This window comes from Misgurnus anguillicaudatus, chromosome 4 (assembly GCF_027580225.2).
Source record: "Misgurnus anguillicaudatus chromosome 4, ASM2758022v2, whole genome shotgun sequence".
Taxonomy (NCBI): domain Eukaryota; kingdom Metazoa; phylum Chordata; class Actinopteri; order Cypriniformes; family Cobitidae; genus Misgurnus; species Misgurnus anguillicaudatus.
Window position 1 is genome coordinate 25,900,537 of NC_073340.2, and position 21,425 is coordinate 25,921,961.

Consider the following 21,425-nt stretch of genomic DNA (forward strand, 5'->3'; position numbering starts at 1 on the left):
GCTGCCAAACCTTACCTCCCTTCACATTGCGGTGATACATGATCGCCGCTCCCCCTCGTCTTTAGGAAACCAAAACATTTGTTATTTTCGATTAAGTATTTCCCAAAGTTCAGTTTAGCAATTTGTCAGACAAACAAAGACCGGAAGAAAAATTCCGCCCGGACACGTAACCGCGACAACGCACGTGCGTCCTCTGAAACCATCCAAAAGGTGTGTTCTACTTTATGCGCACGTGCACCCAGGAAGTACACTAATTGTAGAAAAATATTGTTCATGATTACATTTTATTTTAAATGACTACATTTGGAAATTATATAAACCACACCAGTGACACCGGTGTCTTCTAGGCTTTTATTAACGATAGTAGAGTTAGTAACTAATTTTTGTTGATAGCGGGGCTGATCATGTGCGCATTCAGTGGCTGTCTAAAAATAGTATTTATTTGTATTGATACAAATAAAAAACAAATCAGGAAGTTCTTTTATAACCACTGACATAGCTACTACTTTGTACCCAGCATGCACAACGTGTTCCCAAGATCTTGGTGAGGAACAGGAAATTAAGCTGTTTTTTCTGATATCCTTGTGCGTTTGGCGTTCACCACCATTACTGACAGGAATTTAAATGGATACAACTTTTAACATAGGTTGGTAATATGATAGTCTGTTACTTCTGTTATGTGTTCACTTCACATGTTTAATGTTTAGGTACCTACATTTTATAGTGTGTATTCATAGATGGAAAAAAATAAAAGAACTTCCCTAAACAAATTTACATAATATTTATGCATTTTGAAACGTTACTTTGTAAGGTACTTTGTAAAACAATTATTAATCTGATCACAATATTTGTATTTATCAAAATGTGGCTCTCGGTAAAGTCACTTTTTATCCAGCCCTCCAATTATGATGGAGGAGAAGCAGGACAAGTAGTACGCCTACCAACCAGAACAACTTAGATTTACTGTTCACTCCATATGAGTTTTCCGTCTTGTTTTTACCAATAAAGCGTAAATATCATGAAAATCTGACCTTTTCAATGTTTAACTGCTACAATTGGGTCCCCAGTGCTTCTATCAACTTAGAAAATGTGAAAAAGTCAAACCTAGTAACTTAGTTTTGATAAACCATTCTCTGCAAACATGTAAAAATAGGTCATTGAAATTTGGCTCCCCTTGTGATGTCAGTAGGGGATAATACCGCCCCTTGATCTGTGCTACCCAACCACGGCACTGCCATTTAGTGCAGATATCAACTCACTTGCATTTTAAAGGACACACCTACAAAGTGACAATTTTAACATGCTTTAAAAATGATCTGTGTGGTATTTTGAGCTAAAACTTCACATATGTACTCTGGGGCACCAAAGATTTATTTGACATCTTAAAAAAGTCTTGTGAAATGTCCCCTTTATACCATTACAGATTTGTTTGTGTAGTGCTAAAATCAAGACAATTCACTTTATAACCAATATATCCAATAGAATTTCTATCATGGTTGCAATTGTTTTTTCTCAGATCTACATTCTCTGTAAACCAAATGTTTATATGAATTTACAAATATGTGTAACTAAACCAAAGGTTGATATTTTGGCCTTTCCACAGAAGTCTGATGTGGATGTAGAAGAATCCAGATCCAGGTTCAACATATACTGGTAGGTATTAAACAGCCTGCAGATGGCACACTCCTCATAGCTATGAACAGAGTAATGTCAGATAATCAGATATTTTTTAACTTGCTGCTTTGAATCTTGTAACTTGCAGTTATGCACGTCCATTGGTTTATGCCAAGTGTCCAAATTCCTTTTTCTCAGATGTTCTGTTCTTACTGAGGTCTTACATTCACGTTGCCTGTTTAAGGTGAATTCTCATAAAAAATACAAGTTGGCCGTCCTCAGATAGTTGCCATACATTATTCAGTTTTCATATGATATAAAATTGAGTGTTTTAAGTGATGGACATTGTTGTCTTGTAACACTGTAAAGCATGCACAGATTTTGGACCTATATAACATACTGGGAGAGGATGTGCCTTTCTTCAAGGCATAGGGTGACTCTAAGACACATTTGTCACTCTTAGACAAATGGGTGACCTATTGCACTAATAGAAGGTCGAGAGCAGGCATCTACACATACATGCATACATGCATGCCTCTTTTATTGTGACACAATGAATTAGTGGACCTGTCAGGCAGTTATGAAGGTTTATTTGATGCATGAACAGCAGTAAGGTCCCTGTGGACTGGTCAGTTGGCCTTCACTTGTGTTTGGCCTCATAGTAATAATCTAAAACAGGGTCAGCTGTCAGAAACGAAGGAAAGACATTCAATTATTTATGCAGGGATGTATGTAATGGTATGGTATGGGTATACAAGAAGCAAGGACAACAGAGACCCCTCTCATACACAGATAAACAGAATCAATTCTGTAGAGAAGTTATTGTCATTTTGGGTCAGGACTCAGATCCTAAATTTTTCCCACTACTGAATTTGTTTATTGAACCAAAAAGCTTTGTGGTTGGCTTGATTTTCAATAAAAATGTAACTAATTTTTATCAGAAATCAAAAATAAAGCACCACTCCAAATCCAACGCCACTCGAGAAAAAAGCAGATTGTACTAAAACATAGGAGTGATGTCATAGTGATGTCATGTTACATAAGTTACACTTGCTATAAGATTATGTTAGTATGTTTATCCAATGCGCGACGCAAGTGTATTTTGCTAGTTTCCACCCTGTGCAATTATAATTTTCACGTTTAGCGCCGCGTTGTTTAAATAGCAAATGCATTTGCGCTCCCTTTTGCGCCCATAGGCGTTCTGGTCTGAAAACGAGGAGTGTTCAGGCGCATTGTTGGCGCGTTGCTATTTTGAGGCAACTAAAATAGACTACGCCATTGACCAACAAAAACCTAGTCTAAAGTCTAAAGTCAATGGCGCAATATGTTTTTTGTTATTTAAAGAGCGCATTAGTAATATGCGCCTATAAACGGGACGAAAACGCGGGTTTGCTTATCACACACATGAATGCACAACCGCACAAAAACGTTTTTAAATATGAAAGATTAAAGGATTGAATGTAAAAGATTATTATTGAGTCTCTTGGACTTAAATGATGACGAATTATGAGACGTTAGAAGGCGCAAAGAGCTGCTTCACCTGTAGCTGGTTAGTAAATAAATGCTTTGCTTTAAACAAATGCATCTGTTTTTAAATGTTTTTTTTTAAATGCTACCTCACAGATTTATTGTATATGATGACTTTGTACCTGTGGATATGGTGAGATGAGAAACATTTTTAAGTAATGCTTAAAAAACTTGTGACGCTGTCCAAGTGCTGAAACGTCGGAGAGCTGTTTGTAAATTCTATATCTCCTGTTTGTTACAAATAAAGTATTTTTAGAGTACAAACCTTATCTTACATACTTGTAAATAATTTTTTGATGATTTTGGATAGCCATACATTTAAATCAATTAAAAGTCTGCTTTTTACTTCCATGACTAAAAGAAAACGATTTTTAAAGGTTTTAATGAAAAAATAACAATTTCAATACAACTGTAAAATAACACAATTATTTAACATTAATCTTAAACTGGGGATCTTCTTCCTCCACTTAGTTTTTCAGTTTACAAAGTCCGTCATCTAAATAGGGATTAGACATAGCGCCAGCGCAACAGGCTTTTAAAGGGGATGAGAGCTGAGACTCTCATTGGTTTATTGCACGTTACGCCCAAAATACTCCCAATTCTCATTAAGAAAATAGGACCAACTCTTTCCGACCATGCACTCGGCGCACAAACCATTTTTCCCGTCGTTAAGTTAGCAAAAGTGAATTCGGACACGCCAATTTAGATGTTGCGCTGTGAGCTTTAGACAATGCACCTAGATTGTTAAAATAGGGCCTTAGAGGAGAATTCCAGCTACCCAAATTGGAGTTTACCAATTTATGCTTTTAACATCAACCACTAAATTGTTTTCTCTGCCTTTCCTAACTACACACGATTATGTGGTTTGCATTTTATTTTTGCTTTCAGTATATGTTTTCTACCATTTGGACCCCATTAGAATTGATTTGTGATGTATTTTGGTTTGTAACCCATTGGTTGAGCACAATACCATTCATTTTACAACATTGTGCTGTTCTATATCTCTTTACTGTCATGAAAGCTTGAATACAGCATTAATTTATTAGATGTGTTCTTCAGAGATGTGCTTTTTAACAGATAATGTTTGCACCCAATGAAATATTCATGGTGAGTCGCTTTATTTACATTAAATGGTGATTCAACATGGTTCATGTCAAAAACATAAATTGCCCCCTTTGATAAATCCTTGATCTAGTCTTGTGGTGATTATATCAGATGAATTTGCATAGCATGCCCTTCACCCCAGGCTATGCTGTCCTAATGGTCAGATAGGACGTGCCGTACCGAGCCACAGTATTTGGATGCTTCATCTTTTACCACTTTCATGGTTAGCAAAACAACAGACAGATAGTCCACAGGTGTGTCTGCGCAGATGGAGTCAAAACTCATTCCACCTCGCAGACAGCCATCTGGCAAGCTCTTTCAGGCTTTATGATCATTAAGTTTGTCCAGTTGTCCATCCCTCTGTCATTCTAATCCTTGTGAAAATCGGTGTCCTTATTAAAGTGAGAATATCAACTATGTTACAGTTCGATGTTAATAATTAATTTGCAATTAATTCACCTGTGGTTTAATGGAGTTGTCAAACCACGTTAAGGGTCTATTTTTGGAAACTAGATCACTAGGTTGTGTGTCTGTATAAGAGTAGAGAGCACTTGTGATTGTGAAATATTTAAAAGGACAAAAGATACATTCATTCTTATTTCTCCTTATGGGAATGTGTTTTTTAAACAATGGCCTGTGTGCTTCTTCATTACAATAGGGAAATCTTTGATTTGTTACCTTACAAACCACTTGACTTTCCTCTTATCACCTTGTGTGAATATACATTCAGTGTGATCTCACAAAAGCATTATAGTGTTTACAAAAAAATTGTTATGAAATTTGTTCGCTAATGTGACTGATATAGTTTAAACTTGTACTGAAATAACATTTTTGGATTGACTACTCAAATGAAAGGATTTGGAAAAGCTTCCTCTCAGACAAAAGTTCACATTTTACCTTTATGTACTTAATTACTTTTGTAAACACATTTGTAACAAACCTACATAAGCATATATATGTATATATATATATATATATATATATATATATATATATATATATATATATATATATATATATATATATATATATATATATATATATATATATATATATATATATATATATATATATATATATATATATATATTGTTTCTTTGCAAATCTTAAGTGTCCCTAAAAAAATCTAAAATACGTGATCTGTAGCAAATGTGCATCTAACAGGCTACTTAAACCTAATGAAATAATGTTTCACGAATATCAGTAGTTGGTGGGATGTTAGGATAATTTTATATATATATATATTTTTATAGCTGAATGAAAAGTTTGTAGATTTCTCTGAAAATCTTTGAATTGAAATTGATTTAAATTGTAAAATAGCTACTTTCGGTGTCAGGTGCAACCATGCAAAAAATGGATAAAATAATATTTTATTAATCACATATTTAAAGAAGTATATTTTTGAATTTGATATCACAGGCAAAAGCTTATAGCAGCATCCAAGTAGTCTGTTAAATGTAATTCATTGCAGAAATCAGGTGGTCCAACCAGAAAGTCTCCTGAGAAATAAAAATAATAATTTGATTAAACTAATAATTTAGCAAATAGGCCTAATTTTAGTTTTGATAAATGCAAGCTTAGGTTGTCTATAATTATTTTTAGGCTATATCTTTTTAAATTAGGCTATTGTTCTTAACTTTATAAATCTCAAATCTTAGTTTTAAGTTGTTTTACACTTTCAAACTATTTTCAGGATTATAATTGTAAATGCCACTATTAAATAACAATCATTAGACAGCATTACATGGGGAGCACATTAAAACTAAATCTGGCAAAGACTGATTGGTTGTACCTGATTTTTTTCCAAATATTGTGACAAAAAACAATAAAATGTAATTGAAATGTTTAATAAACAAAACATTTTAAACACATTGTTGCTGACTCATTTAACCTATTTTTACACTTTACTTGAAGGAGTGTTAAGAGTGATAAGAGTGATGACACTTTCATAATCATGACATGACATGTGCTATCAACATGAAGGAGCTTTTATACATGTTTATGACAAGTTTCATTCGTTCAATTGTGTCATTTTAAATGCAAAGATGACATTGTTTGAGATGTCTTTGTTATGACAACTTGACATTAATACATCAAAACTTGTCATGACAACTTGACATTACCAAGACAAATGACCCCTTTTTACCTGTAATACAAATTGAATTTCTCATTAAAATGTCATTAAGTGTTAATACTCTGTCAAATTGTTTTATAACAACATCATAAATATTTTTTAGTCCATGATGTTTTTTAAGTTTCCACACTGTAAAAAATATTTTGCTGCTTTAAATTTTTTTGTTAAATCAACTCAGATTTACAAGTCATGTCAACAGAGATGAGTTGCCACAATTTATAAAATATAGTTGAGAAAAGTCAACTTAATTTGATAAGTTATAACAACTCACCTGTAGTTATAACAATTCATCTCTTTTCAAGATAAATAATAGTAAGTTGAAATGACTTGTACATCTGAGTTGATTTAACAAAAAATTTAAAGGGAGTCCATGTGTTTAACAAATAAAATCAATAATTTAATAATAATAATAATTAAAATTGAAAAATTATATTTCATTGCATATGGAGACCAATTCACCTAAAATTAAATGTAAACAGAACAATGATGGGTTAAGCCATGCATGCAGCGTTGGGTCCATATAGAACTGGAAAACAGTTAATTACATTCAATTAAATTGATTAAATTGTTTAAGTTTTGTTATATCAGAAAATGTCAAAACCCTCTGTGTGTATTGTGCACATAGATAAAGTTAAATATAATATTTTGACTGCATGTCTGTTACATTTTGGTTAAGGTATTTACATTTTTTTTTACAGATGAATGTAATGTTAACCTATAAAGCTAGGTAGTTTCTTAAGTTTGATCATTATTCTGCTATGTCATGTTTATGACAGATTTATAACAAGTTATGATGTATTGGTTTATGTCAAGTTGTTATAACAAAGACAAGTCAAATAATATTATCTTTGCATTAAAAATGAGGTAACTGAACAAATGACACTTAGTCCGTAGTCCACACGGACACGGGTATTTTTATAACCGTGACTTTTTTTACGCGGTTCGGCTGTTGTCCACACAAAAACGCAGTATCAGGGCACAGAAAACCCCTGCCAGGGTGAGGATTTTAAGAAATGCCGTTTGCAGTGTTGTTGTGTAGACAGTAAAACCAGGGTGTTTGCCTTGCTATGTCACTTTTGTTAGGCTTCTGATTGGCCAAGGTGGCTTTTGCCGCCTGCTGGTGTGGGATGCTCTTGACAGCGCTTGATAGTGTGTTTCTGCTCTTTCATGTGGACGGAAATTTCTTTTAAACCGAGCATGTGTGGAGGGGATTTTTTTGGAGGAAAAACTCTGGTTATAAAAATACCCGTGTCCGTGTGGACTAGGCCTTAATGACACTTGTCATAAATGTGCATAAAATCTCCTTCATGTTCATGATACGTGTCATGTCATGATTATGGTGTCATGTCAGTCTTATGAACACCCCTTTAAGTAAAGTGTTACCAAAATATATTTTTTAAATAAGTTTTTAGGAGCTTGTTTTGTCCTTGACCCATATAATGAATATTAAGACATTTAGTCACGTCTCACCATCTGGAGAGTAATGAAGATCTATAATTGCATTCACAAATCAAGGATGCAAAGGTCAGTTTAATTTCTCAGTTGTCTTGTTTATCTTTATCTTCTCTATGCCTATAGACGGTTTCAGCAGTAACAACATAAACAAGCTGCTTTGGTGGTCCTCACGTAACTTCCGGTAAACTCCGCGAAGAATAAATAACAACAAAGTCCTTTTAAAGTAGTTTATTTATATAGCAAGCAAAATAAACAACACGTAGATTACATAGGAACCCAAAACATTTGTTATTTTCGACGAGGTATTTGTTTAAGAGAAATGTTTTATGTAAATATTGTTTTTTATTCATATATAATTTAGAATATTTAAAAATATAAATAAATATATATACACATGTAAATGTTTCTTAAATACATACATGAATGTGTGTGTATTTATATATATATACATAAAAATTACACACAGCACAAACTCATATGTTATGCAAAAATTTACTTTTATTTTGTATGAGATTAATCTAGATTAATCTATGCCCAGCTCTTATATATATATATATATATATATATATATATATATATATATATATATATATATATATATATATATATATATATATATATATATATATATATATATATATATATATATATATATATAAAAACATACTGTCATGTAATGGGATTTCTAAACTCGACTTGGTATCATCTGATATGTTAATATTGTTTATGAATCTTTGAAATGTTAAGGATTTAAAACTAAGTTACGGTCAGAATCAAGACTCGTTTGATTTTTCAAGCAGACTCTCAAGGGAGTTTTAAGAACAAAGTTCAACCCAATACACATTTTCTTCTTATTTTCTGGCTTTTCACAACAAAGTCTATCTAAAAATAGCAAGCAAAACATTACACATTTTATAGTTGAAAGACAAAAGATTGGACTGATTTATATGCAAGGCAGCATTTATTTATTAACACAATATTGCTACTTGCTGCTTTTGCAGGCCCTCTTGATGCAGCATAAGGTTGGCAGTTTTTTGCTCTTGGCATGTTATCTGCTAAAGCTATAGATACGTGATGGACGGGCAACTTCCACCTGAACCCTCAGGGGGCTCTTGACTGCATAGCATTTTACCCTAGGATCTGACATGAGTACCGGCTGCACATCGGGAATTCAAAGCTTCTGCATTTAAATTCAGACGGGTGAGAAAGTTTTGTATCTAAACAAGAGATTTTGTGTTTTTACACGCTATAACTGCACAGGTCACATGACTCACAAAACACGTTTTGCCATTAATAAAAAGCAGTTATTCTACAAGTGTAGGCACAATCACAGTGACAGAACTAAAATAAAAATGAAAATATTGTACATAGCAGCTCCTCAACAATAAGATGAACAATATTAATATTCAAACAGAAATATTTTGGTCAATACTATGATAAACTACAAAAATCGATTCTCCTTCTTGAAATAGACATATCAGAAACTTGGTCCTCCAAGTTGGAGAACAGCAATTTTTTTAGGTCTGTTAGGTGTGCATTGAATCCATTTGCTCTTTAAAAGCAACATTGGTCTCTTCCAGAACTGATTGAGATGCACTTAGGTTAGTATACTCCTGAAGTATGTACTTTAGGCAGTGAGGTGGCTTACTAGGTTTTGGAGCTCTTGTGTTGTGAGTGAATCTAGTGTGTCAATTTTGTTGCACAGTTTAGCTTAAGCGTACTGTATTTAAAGTGAAGAGTCACACTGGCTTCTCCTACTGCCAATGTGTCTTGTCGCTAGGCCTCCTCCAAAATAGCACCATAGTATTTTTAGTTTCCTAAAAGCTGGCATGTGCTCAAAGTGATTTAGACAAGTTAGAGAGTTCATTCAGAGAGGATGGAAGATGAAATGAGGCAGTGAGACTTTAAAGCTGGCATACAATTTTTTAAATAGTGTAGTTTATATTTAGAAAACCCATCGTATGTGCTTATTCTAAATCTAATTGATTATAGTAGTGATGTCACATTTAAAATCTCTCTTAGAGGTAGAAAGTTTAATTTGCAGTATCAGCTATACTGATGTAAGCCTTTATAGATTTTTCAATTTCCTGAAATTAAACCAAACCATGAAAGTATTAAGTAGTAATTTTACTATTTCACACTATTTATCTATTTTTAGCATTTAATTTAAAGTTTTAAATGAACCTTTTTTAATCTCTGAACTAGGGATACAGAATAAAAAGTTTATGTGTGTGTGTATTAAAAGTTTTTGTTTACATCATATATGTGTGTGAACTGTGTATGATTATTTATACTTTGTATAAATTAATGCACACACATGCATGTATATATTTAAGAAATGGTTACATGTGTATATACATTTGTATATTTACCTATAATTTATATTGTATATAAATATAAATACTTAATATATAAATATATATATATTTTTTCTTGAAATTATACATGCATGTGTACATATTTATATATACATCATTATTATACACAGTTCACATACATATATGATGTAAACAAGATTAATTGCGATTAATCATTATGCATCCCTACTCTGAACACTTATATGTATAAACCTTTATGCATAATTCTCTACATTTTGGAAAGGAAAATCTCAATGCATAAAGACTTTTGTAATGTACAATTTATGATCTATCACCATGATGGTGATATTGTATAACTCTGCTATGGTGAATAGAAACAGGTTTCAAATTTAGCTTTTGCAACACCTCCCAATGCCGTATTTAGTGACCCACATTTTTACACACCATTTAAAAATGTATTTGCTTTTATTTTAAATTTCCTTATTTTTGGGGTCATTTTACCTTTATTTTTTATAGACAGTGTATAGGAGAGGACAGTAAAGTACAGGGTAGGGAGAGGGGTACAGGATCAGCAAAGGAACTCGAGCGGGAATCGAACTCGGGTCGCAGAAAATGTGTCCACACTAGGGCTGGGCGATATGTCCAAAAAAATTATCAAGAAAATGTTTTCCATATTAGTCGATATCGATAATTATTATGATAAATAACAAATCTTTATTCCTGTCAAATTTAAAGACAGATTTTTGCTCCTGAATGAAAATTGTAAAAACCTCACAGTTAATATTGATTTTATACTACTTTTTGTTCAGAAAATGACAAATACAAATACTAAAATCTTGTTTTAATGTTCAGGCATCTGTATTAAATGTAAATATATTTGTTATGAAATCAACACATTTCTGACACAGAAAGCAGCAGGCTACTGTCACTTTAAGACCCAAGACAGACTTCTTTAAGTTTCAATATACTGAGTAACATCCAGCTGTTATGTTCACTTAAACAAGAAAGAAAACTTAGTTCAGTGATCACGCGTGTGTTATACATATATGAGCTATAGACGCTGATAAATGGATGTCAAGAGTGTCCCGTTGCTGTGGGAGCGCACACTCATACAGTATATTCACTGCAATGGTGTTTTTTTCCTCAGCTTGCTGAATTTGTGAATGTCCTGTAAATATACTTTTAAAGCTGTGCGGACGTGTGACGCAAGGCGGGCGCTGAAAGAAAGTACAGTATACTGTACCTATTTTGTCTGCTGTGTTCCAGGCTTTGACGAACCCTGTTTGCGCATCCAACATTACACAAAAGTAAAATGTTTGCGCGCATTTGGATTCAGTGATTCCGTCTGCCTTATCCGTTTTGCAAAAATCATAAGGCTCTACTAATAAATAAATAACTTGCCTCATCTTACTCCACTACTTCAACTTGCTCAACAATATGCACAGTGCGTAAACATTATCGATCACTTATCGAACTGTCGTTATCGGTTTATCAGGGAAATTTATATTGTTAAAGCTCACGTAACACACGCTGTTTTTTCTGCATTTCTGATGTTAATCTGGAGTACATATAGAGTAGTATGACATCCTTTATATCTCCGAAGAGTCTTTAGTTTAATCAGATTTATAAAAGAAAGATTAGCTTTACCGAATCTTTCCGATAACGTACGAAAAAATGAAGGAGGAGGAGTTACTACCGCGTGTGGAGCGAGTACGAGTCATGTAACTCTATACAACAGTTATAACTTATGATTCACAACATATGATTCACTCACAAACATTATCCGCTGCTACCCCGGATAATAAACTATATCCATTGTTTTCATAAGGCTGGATTTCTTCTCCTTACATCCAAAAACACACTTCTTCATTCATGCCATTGTTGAGTTTTGAAATTAAACAAAGCTGTCGCATGATGTGAATGTTTGTAAGTTCTAGCGTCTCCCACTGATTGACGGGTGGGCGGGGTTTTCCGGGGGAAGTGCCCATATAAAGAAGTGATACGTATAGAAAACCCCTAAAACGTCAGTTGGACCTTTAATTGAAAAAAAACTTTCCGAAACTTGTACAAACCTTGGCGAAGTGCATTTGGCACAAAAATACTCTGTAACACACGCCCCACTGCTTTTTTGACACTTTGCCTACGTTTAGCATGAGGAAACAACTCTATAACTGTGTTAATAAGTCAGAATGCTTGAAATACCATTGAACCCCCCCTTTAAAATTATCGTTATCGAATTATTGCCTAGCACTAGTCCGCATCATACTACACATTTTGCTCTGATCATTGATGCATGGGTCAATGTATAACAACCCGCACCCGACCAACGTTTTCAGCTAACCCGCCCGCAACTCGCAAAAAAACTACCTGACTCGCTTCCTGGCCCGCATTTTAAAAAAGTAGTAATTGTTTAAAACAGTTAATTGGTCACGGTCGACCCAACCGACCGTGACCCGAATATCATTAAAAATATATTTGGATGACTCGTAACCGCGGGTGACTGCATGCACCCGCTCGACCTTGCTTTTATTAAAACTTTAAATTACACCTTTCACATCAAAATATTTTTACAATTTCATAAAATCCACGTACTATGTTGCAGTACCTAGTAAAAAATAATTACTGTGCCGTAAAACGTTACTGGTCAGCTGAGTGACTTTTATTTTGAGTCTTGAATAGAGGTAAGGTTAAGTCATCACCATGACAGAAAAACAGGTTGGGCTACACTAAAAATGTCAGTGAAACTACTAAAATGAATAATAAATTAAACTACCAAAAATGAATAATAAATTAGCCAAGTCACGTTTTACCTTCTTTTCACTTCCAAAAATGTCAACAGTGAAGGCTAAGCTTAGAGAATAGAAACTATTATTAGCCTTAAAACAAAGTCTGCGCCTGTTTTTGTCTCTGTCTGGGTGTGTGTTGATTTCAACAATGCCGTGAGAACGTGGACAGATTTGGTAATAGCCTTCCAGCTTATACGAGGACAAAACTGCATTGGATCAACCACAGACCTGAAGGACAGACAAGGTTGAAGGATGTTGAGGGATGACTCCAAGTGTCAGAGATGGCGACAAAGAGAGGAAGGCAGCCAAAAAAAGACAAAAAAGAATGAGAGACAGAGAATCAACAGGACAATGTCTCGTGTGTCAGACCTGCTCCTCTCTATTAAAAAGACAAGAAGCAGGAAAGGCTTAAAATGTAGAGAGAGTTTATCAAATGACATTGGAAAGACAAACCAAAACAAAAAGTAATACAAAGAGAGAAATACACCAGTGAGAAAGGGCTCAGAAGAGAGAGAGAGAGAGAGAGAGAGAGAGAGACAGAATAAAAGCCTGAGTAAATGAGAAGGGGGGGAAGAGTCAGGAGGGAGGCAGGATAAATCTGTACCGCATCATGATTAGGTATCAGATGCTTGTTCTGTGGTCCGGAGAGCAGAAGGCAGATCACATCAAACAGATGAGGTGCACATCTGCTCTACAAACTGGACAAACATCATTTCTGAATTTTAATTTCGGTATCGTTTCGGCTCGCTTCTGTGATCGCCTCAGTCCACAGTAGCATAGTATCTCAAACTTTTTGGATCTTTTTTGAGTGGCACCTGCGGATGTGAATTCAAGCGAATAAAGAGTAAAGCAAGCGAACGAATTTCATCAAAATCTTCATGGACTCCTTCAAACTTCAACCAGAGACCAAAAGGTCAGATACACAAGCTCCGGTCTTTCATGTGAATCTATATTAATCAGCTTTACACTCTTCTCAGCATGATCATTTCATCATGATTATTCCCCAAGGTTGGAGAACTGGGTTGGTGGTATCGGAGCGGGCGGAGGTTATGGATGAGCGGTCTTAAATGAGGGTGGAGGGTTAGTCCACCTCAAACCTCTCTCACATGCACAGAATACACACAGGAATTTTTAAGTCGCAAAGAAAACTTTGATATAATCCTAGGCACATTTACAGCAATTTATAGGTAAAGGTAAACAAGATCCACGTGAGATTCAGGATTATAGAGTAAGACACAACCTTACAAATTCACACGCACACACATAGACAGACAGAGAGTCACCGTACGCTTTTCAGCGCAGCTCCCCACCTGCTCTCGCACCTTTCCTCAGTCAGAGATCACAGGCGCGACTCTCCAGCTGCCTCTCAACGTCGTCTCGAGCTGCTAACATCTGCTTTCTCCGCTTTTTTGGACACTTGTCTCTCTATTTTTCACTCAGTTCCCTCATAGCTTTCTACTGTGTTACTGACACCTTCAGTTTGACCCTCCTTGCCAGAAAGAGAGAAAGAGAGAGAGATGGCATAAACACAGCGGGGTCTTCAGCTGCCACACAAGCAGACTCACACAAGTGCCGAGACAAACGGTGTGAAGAATGAAAAGGCCGATGGGAAGGAAAGAGGAAGCGAGATAAGACGGAGACACACAGCGGAAGAATGTACGGATTGGGGTCGGGCTCGAATGCATTCAGACGGCACAGGTAGGAAAACTCTCTTTCGATGACTTTTGTCTGCTAACTCAGTAGTAGGACGCTTTGCACTGTTGTCCAAAGGATGTGATATGCCTACCGGGCTAAAGCTGACATAGTTAACAGGTGGAGCGTCAGAGTCTCTCTGCTTGACTCTCGCGGTACAGAAACAGTCCTCGGTAGCATATCTCCGAAGATCTCAATGCTTTTTGACACATGCGATTCAGACGAATACCTGCACTGGGACTTTTTGTCAGAGGCGTGCATATATCAGCTCGCTGTCTGTCTCAGTTTAACTGAGATGCCGGTGCTGTTTCCATACAATTAAACTGGATAGAGAGGGAAACTGACACACCTGTAGGTATTTAATTTTTGTGGAATCTGTAAATTATTGTATAGGGGGCAAAGGTGGCAATTATGCATCATAGAAAAATGAATACAATGACACATTATTTATGGTGTGATTGTGAAGTTAATATCCACACATTGTAGACAGGAAATTGGCCAAGGTCAAAGGAGAGAGATTGTAAATTTTTCCTCATGATTTATGTCTATATACAAATTCAAGATGCTGTAAAACATGTGTCTATGAGGAAATGAGGCTTACCATTGATATACGTATGTGCGTATGTGTATTGTATTTAGTTTTAAATATTTAATAATATCACAAAGTAGAAAGAAGTCCATAAATTTAAACACTTTGTCAGTAATCTAATGCACAAGTATCATCTCAGATAATCTTTTCATATGTATACTGTTTATGTATGGGAGTGTATTCCTGTGATGAGAGACCACTAGACAAACCTGAATTGTTATTGTGATGTATTTCTCCTAACAGACACTCCGGACCCTCTTAGCATTCATGAGACATAAGACTCTGATTATTGCCAAAAAGATCATCAGTAAATGTCCAATCACAACTGTTTGGACTGTGACTAATACATCACAATTAATGTCGGAGTCCGTGTGCAATGCCACACAGGTTACAAATGTTGTAAATGGCAATGTTATGCTTGAGACTGCGGATCTATCACTTCGATAATGCCAATTGATTCCACTGTTATAATTTTATAGGAGTCTTTAGACAGACTATAGATTGTACAGTATAGACTGTATAGATGGATTGTTTAAGACTCGAGCTTGGGTATCTAAGAGCAAATAATGGTGAGGTATCAGACAAACAATACAGTTGATGTGATGAAACGTGATACGTGTAGATTTGTTGTAAAACACTAATGTGGCATTCCCTTCATGAGACCTTTCTCACCTTTCATCACCCTAAAAAAGAAATTGAGAACACAATGAGTTGTATGGAATACTAAATACGGTTCTGGCCATGTAATCTCTGTTTAAAAGAAATGCAGCTGATAGGGATGTAAAAAAAAGTACACATGAGCATTGTGATTGTTGGTTTGTCGTCATTGCACCGTCCACTAAAAATTGCAATATTGATATCGTAAAAATAAAATATAAAATTGTGAAAAATTCATGCCAGTTGTTTCGTTTGGAGTTTACATTCCAACCAATAGATAGCACATTTCTTGTCTCTAAAAGTGCACCTATTTCATTGCTAAAAAACAACGTTATTTTCTGTATTTGGTATAATACAATGTGTTCGGGTGGTTTATGGTTAGAAAAACACATTATTTTTCACACATTGTAAATTTTTGTAGCTCCATATATCCTGCCTCCTTAAATGGAATGATTTTGTACAAAACTCATAGATCTGAAAAGTGCTGTGTCCCTGATTGGCCAGCTAAGATTCGCACACAATGCAATGCTGACAGGAGTTAATTTACAGGCTGTGAGTCAAAGCGGGAGGAATTATGATAATGTCGGTCTTGTCTACGTCAACCGGCCCAGGAAAGTAAACTGTTGCAGACAATCCGTGTGTTTGTTGTAGTCCAAGAAAAGAGATTTACGTTGGAGACGATAACTCGCGTCATCGTTTACTTTGAGGTTTTTACATTTTGCATATCGTTAACATGTACTTATACACACCTACACACCAAAGGAAATGTAAAAACGTGAATCACACAATAGTTGCTCTTTAAACAGTGAAAACTGCTAGCATAGGAAAGTACTAGCATTTTTTTTAATAAGGTTTGCATTTAGCAGTGTGTTCTCAATAACAGCTAAATTTATATCCTATTATATTCCCAAAACAGAAAATATCCCAATATACCAACCTGCCTTTACAGTACCGCAATGCACCGCAACATATTGCATCGCAACACTGGTATTGCGATACGAATAGCGAGATTCTTGCCGATACACAACCCTAACTGTACATTCACACCGGCGCAGACCTGACATTTCAAAGTTACCGGAAGTCATTAATTTACAATGGAAGCTGGCTTCTCTCAGCTGCAAGGAGCGTCAAATCCATTGGCATCGCGTTTTAGGCGTTTTGACCAGAGCGTCAATCAGAAAGTTGAAAGAAGCTCAACTTTATGGTAATGAGCTTAGACACGGTTCAACGGCAAGCAGCGGCAAAATGGCAGCAACCAATTAGAATATAGCGGCAAAGAGTTAAAAGAATTACAGCTGATAGTGATGTAAAAAAAGGTACACATGAGCATTGTGATTGTTGGTTTGTCGATATTGTACCGCCCATTAAAAATTGCAATATTGATATCGTAAAAATAAAATTAAATTTAAAAAATATCATAGATTCATGGCAGTTGTTTCATTTGGAGTTTACATTCCGACCAATAGATAGCACGTTTCTTGTCTCTAAAAGTGCACATATTTCAGTGTTAAAAAACATCGTTCTATACGTTCGGGTGGTTTATGGTTAGAAAAACATATTATTTTCAACATATTGTAAATTTTTGTAGCTCCAGATATCCTGCCTTCCTTAAACTGATTGATTTTGTACAAATCGGAATATAGCTTAGACTATAGCTGATTCCGGAGAAACATATGATGTAAACTTTCGTTCCTACCAAAACATTAGTCACGAGAAAACAGACTTCAGAGCTGCCAAAGCGTCAACAAACTTCCCCGTACTTTTTGACAAGCGTCCTTGAACCGGGCGGCCGGAGCTTCTTGGGAAGCTCAAGTCTGCGGCGGTGTGAACGTATGGAAACAGTCACTGTGGCTGCGTTCAAACTGCAAAGTTTTGGAAGTGACCACCGCATACATAAAAATGTGAGTCTGGAAATATTATTTTCACACAGCAGATTACAGTCACAGTCTGTATGAACAAACAACCGAAGTCAAGTTTTCAAAGTATTATTTTTTCCATTGGACTTAGCATTGGACAACAACAAGGCGTGATTCAATCCGCACATTGTACACAGTTACAGAGGCTGCGTTCAAACGGTAAAATGTCACGAGTGACAACCGCATTTACAGGTGTCCTGTTGACACAGCAATTTACAGACACAAATAGAACACTCACTGTACGAAAAAGCAATCGACATCAAACACGTATGCTATTTGCATGTGGCGCCTGTGACTGACTTAAATATCAAAAAGAATGGACAAAATATCCTGGGATTTCCACCGACTGCGGAACGGCTGCGGAGTCAATCGGTTTCCATTCAAGTCAATGTGTGTATTTCCACTGACTGCGTTCCGAATCCGTCACAGCTCTGGCCATCTGCAGCCCTCCGGAACAAATATGCAGAGCTTCTATTTTTGACGGATGCCGGACAGCTCCGCAGGGCGGAGCCATGACTATATCGCGTGATCATTCGCGAGATCTTTTGTTGTGATCTGGGCTGGTGCAGCAAAACGTCATAATTTAACGTCATAATGGGCGGAGACAGAACTAGATATCGCGTGATCATCACGTGAATTTGCAAGACCTCATGGGTCCTCGTCACTTCAGCACGCAGCCGCTCTGCAACAAATACGGAACTGGTGGGTATTGGTGGACGGCAGAGTGTAGAGCCGTAACGCAGCGGAGCCGATCTGCAGCCGCTCCGCAGTTGGTGGAAATCTGGGGTATTATCTACATAAATAACAAAAACAGATGTATAGTTTCATGACCGGCGAGACGCTGCCGCCATCTACTGGTAAACTAGTCGTCCAGCTTCTCCGTAAATGCGGAAATAAGACCCAAAAATGTACAGATGTGAGTTCGGTTATAGAATGCTGTTGTCCAATGCTATCTCACGAGAATTCATACATATTTTACGAGTTGGCTAATTCGTATCAATTCGTACGACCACAATCGTAATTCTGTACGATTTGTGTTGACCCCTGTGACGTTGGGGTTAGGTGCGGGGTCAGGGGTTCGGTTTCGTTGTTGTTTTTTCATGAGAATCTTACGATTTTGCATGATTAACTTCGTATGAATTCGAACTCGTAAAATATGTACAATTTCTCGTGAGATTAGGCTGGGTTGTCACACCCATAAATAATCGAACTGTGTGTGAACGCAACCGTAGTCTACTAACTGTGTATTCTTACTGTAAGAATTTATTTGCGTCTATGTTTATTTCTTATCTCTAAGAAAATTTGATTGTTAATAGTTAGATAGCACAGCACAGCATTTAGTCTATTGAGTTTATTTGAGCAATGGTTAAATGCCCACAACTTAAAATACAGTGGTCTGTTTGTTTTACTGTTTTGAGTGTGCGTTCATGTGTATCAGTATGTGTGCATCTATGGTTCGATAGATGTATTGTCAGCTAGTATGCGGTTGCTCACACAGTGGATAAAATAGCCAGTAACATCTGGACGGGAGGGATTCTGTCATAACCTTTGTGACCTGATGTTTTAAAGGCAGACTTACCATGATCCCAGTCTTCTCTTATGAGATTGAATACCAATACAATCTGAGGCAGTTCATGTCCCACATTACAAAAAGTGGGCAGATTAGCTATGCGTGAGCTAACATCACTCAAGTAGTGATCGGGATTGTACTATGAATAGCAGCGATAGTGTAACTCCAAATGTAAATGTTATTCAGCTTGCTAAATGTTATTCTGTCTGCTAACACTTTAATTTTAGCTCAGAGACGTAAATAGAGCACACAAGATGTTAATTCATGCTAATGTAACACACCTGCTCTCTCCGTTTTTTCACTGTCTGGTGTAAGAAAATCCATGTGAATTTGTCAGCACTTCGATTGCCATTCTTATTTTAACTTATTTAAAGTTGTGCCATATATTTTTATACTCATTTTATGCAGGAGAGAGATTATTCTTTTACTGTAAGTTGAATAATTTTAACAGCATTTTATGCAATGTTTTGCACCGAGCAGACCTGTTGGTTTTTATTTAGCTTTCAACCAAATCTTTATTCGTTTTGAGTTAAGAAGTTTCCAAATATTGAATGCAGATATTCAACCTCAGTCACTTGTGTTTTATGTTTGTTTTTAAATGTGTTCATTAAAATTACATATTGGTTTCTCTGAACTGTTGATGTGAGGGTTATAGTTAGAGATGCAAAATGTATTAAAAGCCATTGTGCTTTAATCAGCTTCACCCGTCAGACACCGCGTGGACAGCTGGCACCCACAGCTGGTGTTTCACTTTGAAAATATTTCTATCTGCGATTATCTACATGAAAGGTGCAGATTAAATTTAGCTTTGATTCGTGTTTATGTGTAATGCTGTGAATCAAGAAAAGTGTCATTTAGCAAAGCAGACTTTTCAAGATAACTTTCATGAGTTATATTTTTGTTATTTCTTCAAGAAAAACTAATCTAATCCATCAATGGCATAAAGCAGATTGAATGGTTAATTGATCTATTTAATTTTCTTTCCTTTGGTGTTTTGTTTGAATCTAATAAGAACGCATGCTCTAGCTGTGTGATGTGATTGTCCATATGATCTTTGGTCAAACATCTATCAAAGTGTCCTGTTTAAAAGAGATCTGAGGAGTTGAAACACATGAGATCACATCAACCAGATCTAACAGACTGAAAGCAAGCGAGTGAATATATTACCAAGCAGCAGCTGGGCGTGTTTGTGCATGTGTGCGTGTGTGCGCGCGTGTGTGTGTGTGTGTGTGTGTGTGTGTGTGTGTGTGCGTGTTCCATTTGCAGTCATCAAAGCAAGTCTGCAGGTGTCTCATTGCTGTGTCATATGTGACATAGGCCAACCAACAGACAATATAAGGAACTAAACAAATCTGTTAAATATGTTTCAATACTGTTTACCCTTTTTCACAGATCCAGATTTTCAATCTTAAAAATGTATATATGATTTCCTTCCTTTATGTAAAAAAAGTACGTTTTTTTATCAATATATCTGTTACTTTTATATACATATATACTGTAGGTACCACAATGTTAAAGCGACAAAAATCACATAAGCTGCATCCCAATTCACCTACTTATACTATGCCCTAATACTACTGTTTTTGTTTGGAAAAGTAACTAATTTTGAGTGCAGAATGAAAGAGTATGCACACACTGGGACATACTAACTCGAAACAAAAGTGACGACTGTTGGCTGGATGATGCTGTGATTCTTAAAGGGGCCATGGCACAAGACTTTTTTAAAAGAACACACCCACATTTTAGGAATTTACCTTATTCACCGTATCTCCCAGAGTTAGATAAGTCCATACATACATTTCTCATTTCTGTGCGTGCTGTAAATCTGTCTGACACAGCCCCCGCTAGCTTAGCTTAGCACAAAGACTGGAAGTAAATGGCTCCAGCTAGCATACTGCTTCCAATAAGTGACAAAATAACACGTACGTTTTCCTATTTAGGTGTTGTAATTTGTATAGTCACAGCGTGTACAAATAACATGGTCATATGAGACACAGCGATCTTTTAACAGTATATATACTGAGAACTATATTCTCAGAAGGCGCAGAACTGCTACTTGGGCG

At 36.0% G+C, this 21,425-nt stretch overlaps 1 protein-coding gene across 2 annotated transcripts in view; it reads left to right on the forward strand.

The window, feature by feature from the left end:
- Positions 1-1,593: 1,593 nt before the first annotated feature.
- grin2cb (glutamate receptor, ionotropic, N-methyl D-aspartate 2Cb) overlaps positions 1,594-21,425 on the forward strand; it is a 72,129-nt gene continuing 52,297 nt past the window's right edge. The window contains exons 1-2 of one of the 2 annotated variants that reach the window (XM_073867058.1): positions 1,594-1,653; positions 8,836-9,034. The gene's annotated coding sequence lies outside the window, so the exon portion shown is untranslated. Of the gene's footprint in view, positions 1,654-8,835; positions 9,035-10,934; positions 14,637-21,425 lie in introns of those variants that run through there. The other variant, XM_055176616.2, reaches the window with a different exon arrangement.